The 16,532-nt window shown below is 40.1% G+C and overlaps 1 protein-coding gene across 4 annotated transcripts in view; it reads right to left on the bottom strand.

Moving 5' to 3' along the window:
- Positions 1 to 16,430, bottom strand: part of adcy7 (adenylate cyclase 7) — a 102,362-nt gene extending 85,932 nt beyond the window's left edge. The window contains exon 1 of one of the 4 annotated variants that reach the window (XM_047363457.1): positions 16,205 to 16,430. The gene's annotated coding sequence lies outside the window, so the exon portion shown is untranslated. The remainder of the gene's footprint in view (positions 1 to 16,204) is intronic. The other 3 variants (XM_047363459.1, XM_047363458.1, XM_047363460.1) reach the window with 3 other exon arrangements.
- Positions 16,431 to 16,532: the final 102 nt, after the last annotated feature.

Raw genomic sequence — 16,532 nt, 5'->3', positions numbered from 1 at the left:
CCTTGCTGTCTCTTATCTTGACTTTAAGTTGCTTCTGTAAACTCCTCAATAATTCTCTGTCTCCCTCTCTGAAGGCTCTTTTTTTCTTGTTAAGCAGGTTCTTCAGGTCACTGGTGATCCAAGGTTTGTTATTGGGGAAGCATCTCACGGTTCTGGTGGGGATGATGTTATCCACACAGAAGTTTATAGTCGGTTACACACTCAGCCAAGGCATTGATGTCCTCTCCATGTGGCTGGCACAGTGTGTCCCAGTGTGTAGCCTCAAAGCAACCTTGCAGAGCTTCTTCAGCTTCCTGTGACCATTTTCTCACAGTCCTCTTTATTACAGGTTGTCTCTGAACAAGGGGCTTATATTTCGAGCAGAGAAAAACAAGATTGTGATCTGATTTGCGTAGAGGAGGTCTTGCTGTTGAGATGTATGAGTCCTTGACATTTGCATAAAACAAATCCAATGTTTTGTTTTCTCTGGTAGAGCAGCTGACAAACTGTTGAAACGTTGGAAGTGTAGCAGAGAGTGAAGCATGGTTAAAATCACTAGAAATTGCCACAAAAGCATTGGGGTTTTGTGTCTGTAGCTTAGCAACAACTGAGCTGATGTTATCACATGCAGTGTTGGCAACAGCGGAAGGTGGAACGTAAACTGTTGCCAAAATAACACTGGTGAACTCTCTGGGTAAATAATATGGACGAAAACTTACTGCCAACAGTTCAATATCTGGACTGCAGAGATGACACTTCACAGTAACATGTCCTGGATTACACCATCTGTTGTTCACAAGTACTGCCAGTCCACCTCCTTTACATCTGCCACTCCTCTTTAAATCTCTGTCTGCTCGTATGGTTAAAAAGCCCGGCAGAGAGACGCTGGAGTCGGGGATATGATCCTGCAGCCATGTCTCAGTAAAACACATAATACTGCATGCCCAGTACTCTGGCTGGGTCCTTTGTAGGGCTTGGAGTTCATCCAACTTGTTTCCCAACAATCTCAAATTGCCCATCATAATCGACGGAAGAGATGGTTTGAACTTCCTCCTTCTCTCTCTTCTCTTAGCTCCTGCTCTGCATCTACGGCGTCTCCTTTTCAACTCATCAGGGATTTGGGGTTGTAGTTGAAGTTTTATTTGAGTATTACCTTTGCATAATCAATTCTAGATGTGTCCAAATCAAAATACCTAAGAGGAAGAACTAAGCAGTGGAAGATAAACCAATTAACGATGTGATCTGACCCCTAAAACATATCACCATGATAAACCTAAGGTGAACAAAAGCAAAGTGGTCCAGACCAGCATGAACACACAGCCATCTGTGTGTAGTTGTTAAACATCTGTCTCTAAACACATATCTGTAAGTTCATAGACTAAACTTTGTCCTAAAACATCTGCAATAACTGTAGAATATTTATTGTTATAAATTATTGTACTTTTTTTAACTTAATGCATTAATAAATTTTATGCAATTAAAAATATTTATTTATTTATTAAAAAAATTATTTAAAATATATTTTACTTTTTACTAGTGTCTCTGTTTAAGGTGGTCCTAATGTTAAAAAAAAGTATTGACTCCTTAAGAACATAAAAATAGCTCTTCATTTTATACAATAATCATAAACCGCACCAACTTCAGCTTCATCATTCATTTTAGAGGTGGTGAAATTAACAAAACAAAAACAGGTTTGGATCATGACCTGGTCTTACTGAAAACTGTGAAAAAAGGGGATTCTTTGTTTTTACAAAAATATTGTTGAAATCCGTTCATCCATTTAATTTATAACAAGCTTTTTGTATTTTCAAAAACATTCTTGGTGGAGTGGATGAATACTTGGTTGTGCAAGGGACTGCAGAAGGAGAGGCTTGCCCAGGGCTCTCAGTTGGTCAGTAGCTGTATTTTTAGTGGCTCCCCATTGTAATCCAGATCAGATTCAAACTGGCTTAATAGCCAAACCTTTGGTTCTTCTCACCATTTATTTGACAGGTTTTCTACCACCTCCACCACTAAAGCGAGAGCCAGTGGTGGCTAAAAACTCATTAACCAGCCAAGCACAAAGAGCAGCTTGTTGAGGCACTGAAGTGTCTAAAGGTGCTGACTGTGGCATGCAAATACTGCATGTTTGTAAAACACTGAGTGCACATGTACTACAGCAAAACTGCATCATCAGACTGCAGCTTAAGAGAACAAGTTCAAAACAACTACCTTTACATTGTAAAAGCTCAGAATGAAATCATTAATTATAAATGTACCTAAAAGAAGTGGGATTGACATCTTCAAATATTAACTCCAAATTCATCAAAGCACAAAGATTGTCCTTAGTTACTAATGTCTTTCACAGGTATGTTTTTCATTTCTGCAGTGACTTCTGAAAACTCTTCCGATTCAATGGCACTTCTCTAGATGGGGTGCTCTCACAGGCGTTACATAATGTCCTTGAATGTTAGCAAGCACAATACTCTGGATATGAAATGGGGAGAAAGAGAGAGCAGGACACCCACACAGTTGCACCATCCACTCTCAAACATTCACAGGAAGAAATCATCGGCTCACGCTGGCCGCAGGGTGTTTCAGCATGGCTTCTGATCAAGAAGTTTGACCCAAAGGGCACTTCACACAAATCTGTTTGACTCAAAGCTTTCTCTCAGCAACATGTTATCTCATGCCAGTACAGTAAAGGGATATTAAGAATAAAGTGAATAAATCATTTTACATCCTTCTAGTGTAAACACTTTGTTCAACTTGAAGGTCTAAATGCATTCATTTTAATGACACAATGCTGAAAGTAGACTGTTATGAGGGCTGTGGGTGGGGAAGTTGCCCTGGAAATGGAACATTTTCACCAACAGGGTGAGGAGGCATTTCTCTAATGGCACTTCAAAGCATCGCATCTTAGATGTACTGTAACTCTTCAAAAATAGCAAAAGTAAGACTGTAACCTTTTCCAGCCCCTCGAGATGTTTCCTGTAGTGGATCCATTGGCAGTCTTAAACAAGAGTGACTTAAACTGAGCACTGCCCAAGATGACAGTTAATAATTGTTATTATGCAGGTTAATATATTAAGAAAATTATGCAAAGAGTTTCAGAACTATGGTTTATATTGAACAAAGAACAAATATAGCTCATTTTGCAGTAGCATATTGGCAGACTTTCCATCGCCTGTCCTCTTTTTAATTTTTTTCCTTAGCTGGGAGCATAATGTCTGTACTGCGCAACATACAAACACATTTTCAAGCACTAAATAGAAAACTAAAAATGGCACCTAAATGCACAAGACATTCTGTGAAAAGGTTGCTGCACACAAAAACAAACTAGAATATTTATCAATGGATCATGGGAAGTTCATCTCATGCTGCTTGTTTATCAGTTTATTCTACTGAAGAAAATACAACTTTTATGGGTTGAGAAATCAGAAAGCGGTTTTTAATAGCAACCGATGACAAATCTAGGAACATCTTATTATTTCTCAGCATCCATAACATTTTCACATTTTGTCTCATTATTGCCTCAAACTTTAATGTATTTTAATTGTTGAGTGTAAGCAAAATACTACATGGTTTTTAAACATTCTGTTAAGTTATAACTTAGAAAAATGTTTTATAACCTAATCTAGGTGAAGGAAAATGGTTGTACTGGATTTAGTTTAGGGGTTTTGGGGGATTCACCTATCAAATTTGTTTTGGTAAAAAGAAATTAAAAACTACGTTTCCATTTCTTTTCACTTCACAATCATGCATTACTTTCTCTTGGTCACATAAAACCACAACTGAAAAAAGTTACGTTTATAGTGAAAATGTGGCAAAGTGTTAAAAAGTTCAATGCAATGAATGCTTTTACTATGCAACGTGACTAAACAATCACTAATAGGGTTATATTTATGCCTGCATACTCACGCTCACGTAATAGGCATCCTTGAGCACAAGAATATTCTGGCCATGCACCAGTTGTTGGCCGTTAATTATAGTGTCCTAACAGGGCTCGTCCTGGAACCTCAGCCAAAATTATAAAGCTATCATTAAACGCGCACAAGGTGTCAACGTAGTCAAAATGTCTAAGTAGAAAATGCTCGTACTTGTTTCAGAAAAACAAAACATTTCTATTTACAAAACAAAGAATCCCAAAAAAGACAGTGTTGTAAACTACAGTAAGGTAAAGTCATGATAAAAATCACAATGAATTTTTTTCAGAAAAGCGAGTCAAATTTCTTTAAAGACTGTTTAATAAAGGTAAATCATTAACTGTTTTAAGTTTTACTAAGTTACCCATATTAGCAGCATGAATTCACTGACTTTTTGGTCATGACGTGACTGTTAAGGGGTTATGGGGACAAATTGTATGGTCAAAAGGTGCCATGATTCAATATATATATATATATATATATATAACTACAGGTTAACCAATCTAAATTCAGGGTGCAAATAATGAGCCACAGAGGCAGTTTGCATTATTTCAGAGTGCACTGCAGCACAGAAACCATAACATGAAATATTTGAATCAATACAAATAGTTTAACGTATATCTCTTCGGGAATTGTACATATAATTACTCAATATGTATGTATCTATTAACAAATTAAAATAATTACAAAACCAATTAGTTATTCGTGTGTTTGTTTGTTTGTTTGTTTATAAAATATTTTTGTTTTCTGTTTTACTCATAACATTTTTTTATTATTTATTTATTTGTGGGCCTTTTGCGACTCAACAAGCTTTAGGAACCTAAAAATGCTTACTCATAGATTCCAGTGGATAGTTTTACCAGAGGAGTCGAGTCTCCCGCCGATCTGATGACGCCAAACATGAACACCTTTGAACCTTGAGAGAGTTTAGACAGTCAGTCGCAGTGGAATCCTTCTCAATTTTGTTATTTTTCTCCTACAGTTTCACAGCATAACACAGAGTGAAGGAGGTCCTGGGAGTGAAAGATGAAGAGAGGCATCACCCTAAGAGAAGGTCATCTGCTCTCGACGCTCGATGGCCTCAGATCTAAGGTGAGGTTGGGCTCATTTTAAATAGATCAAACAAGCTTAGGCAGCGGGAAAACAATCCAGAGAGCTTGGTGATTCTGCTGTACATAACAATGACATTCTCTGACCAATAATTTAATCACTGCGGTTTTTGAAGCTGTGTTTACATCCATAACACATGGTGTAAGAACTAATTTTAAGAGGATGTTTGCAGCTAAAAGCAGCAGTTGGTCATTTTAAGATTCACCATTTTTAGTAACCAAAATGGCTTTGATTAGACTTAACAACAAGCGTTTGTAGCATGTTTCCCAAAGGTTGTGCTGAAGTGCGCAATGCACATCTCTTTCTAGAAGCAGTGGAGTCAATGTTAATTAGGTCAATTAGTCCCTCAAGCATGGAGAGATTAGCACTTTATCCATTAAGAGGAGTCCTTTTCATTTCAGGCCTGTAGGGGAGAAGAGGGGAATGAAAAAGGATGACATGAATATAAATAATGAATAACAAAAAGAGGAGATTGGAAGACAGGGAAATCATCAGCCCTGTGAGGGGCTAGAAGAAAACATAACGAGGCCAAATAACAACATAAAATGTCTATTATGTGAGCAATTTCCATGAATAGGGGAGAAAGAAAGTGATCAGCAGTAGAGGGGGACTGTACAATGCCTGTACAATGCCTTGCAAACATACGTACTCCCCTTGAACCTTTACATGTTTTCTCAGTTTGCAACCGTAAACTTTAATGTGTTTTATTAAGATTGTATGTAATAGACCAACACAGAGTAGCATATACTTTACAAGTAGACGAAAAATAATAGTTTTCATTAAAAAATAATAGTTTTCCATTAAAGAAATGAACTGAAAATTGTCCACAAATATGCATAGCTTTGGACACAATACAGAGCTCTGTTTAATCCATCATGTAAAAAGGGAAAGAGTATGGCACAGCTGCAGACATACAGAGACATGGCCATCTAATCTGACAGAGCATTAATTAGAGAAACACAGAGGCACACAGTAACTCTGGAGGAGCTGCAAGGGTCGACAGCTCAGAATCAGAATCAGAATCAGAATCAGAAAAGCTTTATTGCCAAGTACGTTTTTGGACATACAAGGAATTTGTTTTGGCGTAGTCGGTGCAATACAATACAAATTAAACAGTACAAACATATCTACAATATAATATAAATATAAGTGCACAGTTTTAAGTGAGTGAGAGTAAATATAGAGCAGTATAAGATGCAAGAGCAATACAACAGTGCAGGTGATCATTGTGCAAGTAAAGCAGTGCAAGTAAGCAGGAGTCCAAGCTGAGCGTTAATGTAACGCATAGAGTTACAGGTTACAGGTGTCCTGTCAGCAAAAAAAGGGGGGGTGTGGGGGAAAGGGACAGTGTCAGTGTGGTTTCCGGGCTTTGTTAACCAGGCTGGTGGCAGATGGGAAAAAACTGTTCTTGTGGCGTGAGGTTTTGGTCCGGATGGACCGCAGCCTCCTGCCAGAGGGGAGAGTCTCAAAGAGTCTGTGACCGGGGTGGGAGGGATCAGCCAGAATCTTCCCTGCCCGCTTCAGGGTCCTGGAGGTGTACAGTTCCTGGAGCGACAGTAGACTGCAGCCAATCACCTTCTCAGCAGACCGAATGACACGCTGCAGCCTGCCCTTATCCTTGGCTGTAGCAGCGGCGTACCAGATGGTGATGGAGGAGGTGAGGATGGACTCAATGATGGCTGTGTAGAAGTGCACCATCATAGTCTTTGGCAGGTTGAATTTCTTCAGCTGCCGCAGGAAGAACATCCTCTGCTGGGCTTTCTTGATGAGGGAGCTGATGTTTGGCTCCCACTTGAGATCCTGGGAGATGATGGTTCCCAGGAAGCGGAAAGATTCCACAGTGTCAATTGTGGAGTCACAGAGGGTGATGGGGGCAGGTGGGGCTGGGTTCTGCCTGAAGTCCACAACCATCTCCACTGTCTTTAGAGCGTTGAGCTCAAGGTTGTTCTGGCTGCACCAGTCCAACAGATGGTCCACCTCCCATCTGTATGCGGACTCGTCACCATCAGAGATGAGTCCGATCAGGGTGGTGTCGTCCGCAAACTTCAGAAGCTTGACAGACTGGTGACTGGAGGTGCAGCTGTTGGTGTACAGGGAGAAGAGCAGAGGAGAGAGAACACAGCCTTGGGGGGAACCGGTGCTGATGGTCAGGGAGTCAGAGACGTGCTTCCCCAGCCTCACGCGCTGCTTCCTGTCAGACAGGAAGTCAGTGATCCACCTGCAGGTGGAGTCGGGCACACTCAGCTGGGAGAGCTTCTCCTGTAGCAGAACTGGGACGATGGTGTTGAAGGCAGAGCTGAAATCCACAAACAGGATCCTGGCATAGGTTCCTGTGGAGTCCAGGTGCCGGAGGATGAAGTGAAGGGCTAGGTTGACTGCATCATCTACAGACCTGTTGGCTCTGTAGGCAAACTGCAGGGGGTCCAGGAGGGGGTCGGTGATGTCTTTTAGGTGTGAGAGCACAAGGCGCTCAAAGGACTTCATCACCACAGAGGTCAGGGCGACGGGTCTGAAGTCATTAAGCCCTGTGGTCCTTGGCTTCTTGGGGACAGGGACGATGGTGGAGGACTTGAAGCAGGCTGGCACATGACATGTCTCCAGTGAGGTGTTAAAAATGTCTGTGAAGACTGGAGACAGCTGATCAGCGCAGTGCTTCAGGCTGGCTGGTGAGACAGAATCCGGACCAGCAGCTTTCCGGGGGTTCTGTCTCCTGAAGAGTTTGTTGACGTCCCTCTCCTGGATGGAAAGAGCCGTCCTCGGCGTGGGTAGGGGGCTGGTGGGGGGGAACTTCAGGGTGGGGATTGGAGGTGCCAAGGCCCCTCTTGAGGTTGGGGAGGTGGGGGTGGTGGATTGTGGCTGCAGCTGTTGGGGGGCGTCGTGGGAGATGGTTGCAGGACTGTCCCTTTGTCTTTCAAAGCGGCAGTAGAACTCGTTCAGGTCGTTGGCGAGGCGTCGGTCGTTGATGGAGTGGGGGGCTTTCGGCTTGTAGTTGGTGATTTGCTTGAGCCCTTTCCAGACAGACGCAGAGTCGTTGGCTGAGAACTGGTTTTGGAGCTTCTCAGAGTACAGTCGTTTGGCCTCTTTCACTGCCTTGCCAAACTTGTACTTTGCCTCTCTGTATATGTCTTTGTCCCCACTCCTGAAGGCCTCTTCCTTATCCAGTCTTAACCTTCTGAGTTTAGCTGTTTAGTTGTTGTAACTCACCCTGGTGCATGATGGTGCACAGCTGTCCTCACAGAAGCTGAAGTAGGAAGTCACAGCCTCTGTGTACTCGTCCAGACTGTTGGTAGTAGTCCTGAACACATCCCAGTCTGTACAGCCTAAACACGCCTGGAGATTCTCCACAGCCTCACTGCTCCACTTCCTTGTCGTCCTCACAACAGGTTTGCAGAGCTTAAGTTTCTGCCTGTATGCAGGAATCAGGTGGACCATGATGTGGTCAGATTGGCCCAGTGCAGCACGTGGGACGGCGTGATAAGCGTCTCTGATGGTGGTGTAACAGTGATCCAGAATGTTGTCCTCTCTGGTCGGACATTTTATAAACTGTCTATATTTGGGAAGTTCGTGGGTCAGATTACCTTTGTTAAAGTCACCAGCGACGATTACTAAGGAGTCCGGGTTGGTCCGCTCCACACTCAGTATCTGGTCGGCGAGCATGCGCTGTGCGACCTGCACGTTAGCTTGCGGTGGGATGTAAACACCGACCAGGATGAACGAAGCGAACTCACGGGGGGAATAGAAAGGCTTACAATTTATGATGAAGGATTCCAGGTCTGGAGAACAGTGCTGCTGAATCACTGTCACGTCGTTGCACCAACCACTGTTGAGGTAAAAACAGATTCCTCCACCTTTCGCTTTGCCGGAGAGTTCCGTGTCTCTGTCCGCTCTGTAGAGCTGGAATCCTGCCAGCTGCAGCGCGGAGTCCGGTATTAATCCACACAGCCACGTCTCCGTGAAGCACAAAACTGCCGATGAATAAAAGTCCCTGTTTTTCCCCAACAACAGTTGTAGTTCCTCAATTTTGTTGGGAAGTGAGCGCACGTTAGAGAGAAATATTCCAGGTAACGGTGTTCGTAGTCCACGCTGGCGAAGACGTACCAGCACCCCAGCCCGTTTCCCTCTCTTCCGGCGTTTCACCGCGTGAACAAAGGTGAGCGGAACCTTTGACCAGAATGTCCAAATATTCCAGAGCAGTAGGCAGAAATGTTGGAAATAACTCCTCTGGTGTAGTAGTGGGATGACTATTTTACAGGAAATCCAGTCATGCACTCCGCGAATCTAACTGTTATGGAAGACTGGCTTAAAGAAAGCTATTGTTGAATGAGATGAATCATTTTATGCAGTTTGCCATAAGCCATGTAGGGGAGACAGCAAACATATTGAAGAAGATGCTCTGGGTCGGATGGGACCAAACTGTGAGCGTTTGATCTTCATTAAAAATGCTATATGTGGTGAAAAAGTAAAACTGCATATATCCATAAACACATTATCTTCTCCAGCTGGGAAGGAAGCTGGTCGGAATTCATGGGAAGAAGGAGGGAGCTTAATAAAAGGCTATCCTAGAGGAAAACCTGTTACAGGCAACCATAGACTTATGACTGGGAATGAGGCTCACCTTCAAGCAGGACACCAACCGTAAGCATGCAGACGGAGCTACATAGGAATGTTTTAGTTTGTTAGTGTCCCAGTCAAAGTCCAGGTCTAAAACCCAGTAAAGATTATGTGCCAATACTTGAAAATTGATGTCCACATATGCTATATATTCAGACATTCTCTGATCCAAAGAAAAATTAACTAAAATTCAGTCTTCAGTGCAAAACTGGTAGACATACTAGAAAAGACTTCTAGCTGAAAATGCAGCAAAAGGTGGTTTCACTGAGTACTGACTCAGGGGGGCTGAATATAAATGCACAGCACTTGAGAAAACTTAAAAAAGCATGTTACTCTTTCCTTCGACAGTACAATTATGTGCAACTTTGTGATGGTCTATTGCATAAAATACATCGAAGTTTGTGACTCTAATTTGACAAAATTTGAAAAAGTAGAGTTACCCCAAAAGAGAGATCATTCCTGCACATAAAATAAGCAAACATATGTTGTTTTTTTTTTACTCTTGTTTTTTTTTATTGATGCTGATTAAGACTATGCTTTAAAACTGAAACAAAGCCAAATGCCTTTCTGCAGAGCAGAAACTGTTAAAAAACAAGATGCCAAAGGTATTGCACAGTAAAAGAGAGCATTTACGCCTCTCGGCTTGACAGATAATGTCTGCCCTAGTAAAGAAAACCTGTTTCAGCCACATTTGCATTTCCTGTGGAGGTTCCCCATATTTCCTGCCGAGATCACAGTCATCAAGCCCGATTCAAGCTTGTGTTCATCATGTTCTAAATGCATGAGTAGCTGCACGTTTAGGTTTTTCTTTTTCAGATTTAACATATTTTCTTTTGGAACAAGTTTTACAGGTTGAAAAAGACAGCAAAATGTGGAAGAAGCAGTTGAGCAGTAATGGCTTAATCCTCAAAAATAAGTGCTCCTTTTTACACGCACTGCCAACTCTTACTGTCGAGTGTAACCTTTCTTCTACTTGGTCGTCTCATGCTGTCTGATGGAGGAAGAGCAACACAAAGTAACCCCACCACTGGTTATTAAAAGACTTGTCACAAAACAACAGTGAGCTGTAGGCAGTGGCGTCACTCTAAACAGTACTGATCTGTTTCTGGGCTTTCTTTTTCTTTGTGTTGATTTGTACTGCTCAACCCTGAACAGATGGTCCCTGTCTAGATCCAGCAAACTGTAAAATTAATCAAATAGCATGCACAATCACAACAGGGTTTCCATTGTGTCAAACTGAGAATCGTTACAGCACCGTAATCATACACCAAAGGTGAATGCCACGTATGTACGATAACTTCGATTACAGCTTTTCTGCTTCAGGACCTTGGTGTTAAAAGACTTTAATGACCTGCTAATCTATGATAGATAATTCAATGCATGCTTGTAGCATGATCACCGTTTAATTATTCAAAACATATCCATATGGTTATATAATACCCTGTTTGCTTTTCCATTAAATCTATCAGATATATACTTTTATTTATTTTCTTCCAAGATGAACATCTTTAAAGCTAAAGAACATTACAGCAAATGTATTATTTATTGCAGTAGCTCAAGAGAATTGTTCCATTTTTTTAAGTACATTTACTGAGAGGGGAAATGATTGTTTAGGAAATTACTTTTACTGGTCTTCTGTAACGCTTCACAATCTGGTAGTACACACAGTGGATTGATTTAACCAGAATCCTGATTCTTCTCTTTAGTTCTCCCTACAGGTTTTCTATGGGTTTCAGGTCTGGAGGCTATGATGGCCAAGGATGAAGGCTGATTTTGTTTCTAGCTAAATTATTTCTGTTAATATGACTGTTTTAGGCCACTCTCCTATTAAGACACCAATGAGCCCACCAGATTTGGATCTATATTGCCCCGATGTTTCAGAGAGTTTATGATGCTATGAACTCTAACAAGTTTCCAGGGCATTTGGAGGTAAAACCAGCCCACAGTCTCATGGATCCTCCACTGTACTTAACAGTGGGCATAGGGGGCTTGCCTACATATTCATCCTTCGTTTCACGCCAAGCCCACCTGGAGTGATTTTTGCCAAAAGGTTCAACTGTGTGCTTTGTCCCATCCGAGCAAAGCACACAGTTCCACTTAAAGTCATAGTAGAGTTTAACAAACTTCACACATTTACATATGTGACGGTAGGACAGAAAAGTTACAAATCCTGACTTGTTAGGATCACGGATCTGCCTTACTTGAATGGCATGTTCTCTTGACCTTGTGAAGTGTGGCCAAGAGAAATGGGTCTCTGTCTCACATCCTATTTATACCCCAGACAAACAGGAGGCCACAGAACACCAAGCATGCATAGGTATGAGCCCCTCATGGTATGATAACTTTGAGTGAAGCCTAAGTGAAGATCGAGCTTCTGTAATAATCATTTATTATAAGGCTGTATTGCATAACTTTACACGGGGTGCTAATAATTTTGTCTCTCTTAGTCAGCCCATAAAATATATCAATTTATTAAAACCAACAAAGAAATAAAGACACGCCCCACTTTAGACAAAGATGCCCATCCTTCTCGGCCTTTATCTAGGCTCCATAAAACAAACGTATCTCTATGTATGGACTGTGTTTAGCACATATGTCATTTTATAGTGCAAAGAGCAATATCAATATAAATTTGCTTAGACATCAAATTTTTCTGAGTGACTTGTGACACATTTACTGCAAAAACACACAGTGCCATATAGTGCTGCGTAGCTTTCATAACTACATAATAGTCTCGGGACAAGCTCATCAATGTATCAAATTTTTTATTTTTTATTTTTTGCAGAATTATGCTGTCAGACGCAGCGAAAACACACGGAAGTGCGTAAATGTTAGCCTTGACAAAAACTGAACTTCACTTCTCCAAATACACAGAGAAGGTGCACCAAGACTTCCTGTCACATTATCAACCCCAAAGCTCTTCATAAACTCTCTTTCATGTCTTTTCATGACTCAGTGACAGTCTTCGTCATATTCAACCAACATACCTTAGGCGAGAAGATCTTTTTTATTAAATACTCTATCAAAAGAGATGTTACAGTTTCACAAGGCAACACGAAATGGTACATTTATTGCATCTGTCTTATAAAAGTGCAGATGAAGATGCTGATATTTGTGAATTTAACAAAGAAATGCTATGTTAGCGAGATTCTCTTCTAGAAAGAATAACATGAATAGTAGACTAAACTGAATACAATACATACAATGTATTACTGTCTTTTCTTTACAGGCTCTACTGGTTACATAAGGTACGTTGCTAGATTTCTACACATGCAAAACAATACTTTGTGTTTGTTGGCTTTTTGTTTGTGTTAGGTTAATACCAAACTGAAACAGCAGCATTATCTATTTAGGAAACAGCCTCTTGGGTTCAAATTAGCGTTTAATAAGTTTACCTTTAAGCTGGCAATAAAACTGCTGCCTAGCATCTACTGTGACATAATGACAGGCACAATGGACAGCAAATCAACCAGCTGATGCTCTTAGAGCCAGGAGAGGAAATGTTCCAGAGAAATTGCTATAATGTAAGAAAAGGATCAACTTCAAACCTTTTACGCTATTACCTGCGTTGTTTTGACCTGCCCTCTTAAAGATATAAATCCACAGCTGGTATTTACACAAAACATGCATAGCATAACCCAGCAGCTTTGATTTAAAACAGAAAGGCGATAATTATTCCCACTGCTAGAAAAATAAAGTGACATGTTGATAAGTGCAGTTACAAATAACCTTTCCTGTTTTATTATTTATCTTAATTTAATACTTTAATGGCACATAAATATGCAGTTATAAAATAAATACACCCGAATAAATACACACTAATTGTAGTAGCAACTTGTAAGTGCTTATTTTGCTGTGTCTGTTCTGCTCTGGAATTACTGAAAAGCTAATATTAGCTAGTTATTTATTCAGGTTACATGTTCTGCCTAAATTTGTCTTATTGTAGGTGGCAGTAGCTTTCTTTCAGCCAGCTAAATGGCAGTGTGCAGCAACATGTAAAGGAGGCATGACGTTGGGTTACTCTATATTCCATGCAGTGTGATGAACTTTCATTGGCGTTCCATTGAAATTAGTTTAAGCTACAGGAATGGTACGATGAAATATTTCGGCAGTTTTGAAACAGTACCATAAACCTTAGCATACCATGCAATTGCCATTTTGGGAATTATTGGACAGGTGCATCTCAAGAACAACTGAAATACTAATTTTTTTTACAAAAAAGGCTAGGATTTTATTTTAGAAATGTCAACCTGATTAAAAGCATGCCCATGTACTGCAAAATATATACACCCAATGCTTGGTTGGGAATGCTTCTGCATGAACTCCTGCATCAGTGCAGCATGGAGACAATTAGGCTGTGGCTCTGCTGATGTCTTAAGGAAGCCCAGATTTCTTTAAATGCTACATTTGGACTATTGCTTTTAATGTCTATAAGAATGTTAAAATCCCCTACTAAGGAATGTTAAATTTTAGATTAACAAAAGGATTTGGCTCATTTATACTGACATAATCCTCCTGTTGTAGCCAGGTTTCTGTAAAACCGAATAAATCAATCTGATTATCAGAAATTCAGTCATTATGTCTTTGACAAAATACTGTATCTTATGTTCCAAAAAACCACCTTTAATATTTTTTATATTTCTTAAGTTGAAATTGTCTTTCTTGTGATTAGATTCTCATGACTTAAATAAGTTTTTAAACTATTTAATTTGGCCATTAAAATTGAACCTTTCCTTTTCACTGACTCAACGGCATTGTTTTATAACTGAATTTAATATAATTGAATTGGAATGTATGTAATTAAATTTGAGTCTTTCTATATGAATGGATTAAAATTATTATTTATGTTTATAAACTGGATTTGTTTGTTTTGTAAAGTGGTTTGAGAAAGCATTTGTTGTGAATTGGTGATATATAAAAGTAACAAAAGCATTTAATTTGTCTGCATTATTGGGTCTGGTGTCCTTAATCCTCCTCTTGATACTACCCCATAGATTCTCTACATGTTTGACCAATCAAGCACATGCAGTGTTCATTAAAACAGGTATTGGTATATTTTCTTCAAAACTTTTTCCTTCCACTCAACTTTCAATTAAAATGCCTGGATACAGCTAGAGTGCTGTAACAGCAGGTTTATTTAATCATGATGCATTGTAGCTTTTATGATTATGGCATACCCCTGGCTTAAGTGCAAAATTCCTATTTTCATGTAATTTGAATATTACAAGACTAATACAAAAATAATCTTTCAAACAGAAATGTTTTGTAATGCTCTTACAATGACATACACAATCATTGGGAAGACTGCATAGAGGCTTAAGCCACAAATGGTTATTGCTAAAGAAGCTGGATAAACAGTCTTATCCAAGAATTTGAAAGGAAAGTTGAGTGGAAGGAAAAAAAGTGTGTTTCCCAGACATTTTAGCAGAGTCACTGGTTGGTTGCCTCCGTTGACACAGTAATTCATGCAGGGAAAAAAACAAGAGGCCTTAACCAAGTATTGAGTTCATATACTGTATAATACATTGACATAATTTTACAGCCATCCAATCATCATATTTGTCTAGAGTAATTGTAAGAAACTACATTTTGGGTTTTTATTAATTGTAGGCCATAATCACCAATAATCACTTGAAAAACATCACTCTTAGTGTAATATAAATATAGTATAGTTGTTTGAACTGAATTATTGAAATTGAGATGCACCTAGACAAGGTGCATATAAAAGTCTCAAACATTGAACACAACTTTTATATAAGAAACGTGGTTAGAGATGCAAAGCAAAATCTGTTTTTATTCCTCTCGTTTGCCCAAATATAATTGAATCTGTAAAAAACAGCATCTTACAGGACAGTAGCACTTTTTTAAACTTACAACAAGAAAACGTTTTTTTGCCCTGAAAACATTTCGCTAGGCAGAGATGGGCGCTGTTTAAGGTAGCGTGAGGTCACTATCGCAAAAGAAAACAGAAGATAACGAAATGGAGACATCAAGATTACACTGCTTTGTTTATCCCAAGTCCATCCCAAAAGAAAGATATTCCGTCAGGAACGGAAACAGCTCAACAATTAGTCAGAAAAATCCTCATGACAGATGCAGACTTTCTGCTCTGCCTAAACTCCGAGAATGGTCATGAATTCATAAATGGTTTTACTGGAAAACAGATTAAAGCTAGATATGAGATTAGGGGGGAGCGGGTAGCGCGTACTATTGATGATGTATTCAGCCACCGACGTAATCCAACACCAAATTTGAACCCGCAACTCAGGCAGGTTCACGTTCATTACCAGCGGAAATCTGGTTTGAAAGGTTACGTTTTTAGGCACCGGTGAAACTTCTGAATGAGTCGATCAGTCAGCTGAAAAGTCTGTTGTGAGACCAATTAATACTTATCTAAAATACAGTCAAATCTATGTATTGAAACTGCAACGTCCTGTTAGCAATGAAGTTGTTTTTTTTTTTTTTTTTTTTTTCCCTTTGCATTATGGCGAACCAAAATTTAAACTCTCCCGTGGACAAAAAGCATCCATCATGTGAGGTCTCAGGTGGATACATCGTATTTTTCTTTATTTACTATTAATGCAAGTTCAGCGTCTTACCTGCGAGACTCCGCGTCCGGAGGATAAATCTACATTACTGTCCACAGAGTGAGAACGTCTATCATTATGCTCCCCGCGCTCCTCCTCATCAGGCACCGCGAGAACGCTCCTCCTCCACTCATCACGGTCACGGACACCCACGCGCGTGCCCGAGTCCTCCATTTACTGCGGCCAGTGACGGCTCTCGCACGAGTGCAGCCCTGGGCGAACCCCTTTCTTCTGCACCCAGAATATTTCGGATTTGGAAAAATATTGTAATTTCTTCCAAAGAACACGTTTCACAAATTACGACTGATTTGATAAAGAATGCATTTTTGATCATTGTATT

The sequence above is a fragment of the Girardinichthys multiradiatus genome, chromosome 4 (genome assembly GCF_021462225.1).
Source record: "Girardinichthys multiradiatus isolate DD_20200921_A chromosome 4, DD_fGirMul_XY1, whole genome shotgun sequence".
In the NCBI taxonomy this organism is placed as follows: Eukaryota; Metazoa; Chordata; class Actinopteri; order Cyprinodontiformes; family Goodeidae; genus Girardinichthys; species Girardinichthys multiradiatus.
This window is presented reverse-complemented; position numbering and strand designations above follow the sequence as displayed.